This window comes from Petromyzon marinus, assembly GCF_048934315.1.
Source record: "Petromyzon marinus isolate PM22_M1 ecotype Great Lakes invasive population chromosome 77 unlocalized genomic scaffold, UKy_Petmar_22M1.pri1.0 chr77_unloc.1, whole genome shotgun sequence".
NCBI classification, from domain to species: Eukaryota; Metazoa; Chordata; class Hyperoartia; order Petromyzontiformes; family Petromyzontidae; genus Petromyzon; species Petromyzon marinus.
The window spans coordinates 829,716-830,310 of NW_027422621.1; positions in this window are offsets into that span (position 1 = coordinate 829,716).

The window sequence follows — 595 nt, forward strand, 5'->3', positions numbered from 1 at the left end:
CCTACACACACACCTACACACACACACCTACACACACCTACACACACACACACACCTACACACACACACCTACACACACATACCTACACACACACACCTACACACACACACCTACACACACACACCTACACACACACCTACACACACACACCTACACACACCTACACACACACACCTACACACACCTACACACACACACCTACACACACCTACACACACACACACACACCTACACACACTTACACACACCTACACACACCTACACACACCTACACACACACACCTACACACACCTACACACACTTACACACACCTACACACACACACCTACACACACCTACACACACACCTACACACCTACACACACTTACACACACCTACACACACCTACACACACACCTACACACACCTACACACACACACCTACACACACATACACCTACACACACACACACCTACACACACACCTACACACACACACCTACACACACACACACCTACACACACACACACCTACACACACACACCTACACACACACACCTACACACACACCTACACACACACACCTACACACACACACCTACACACACACAC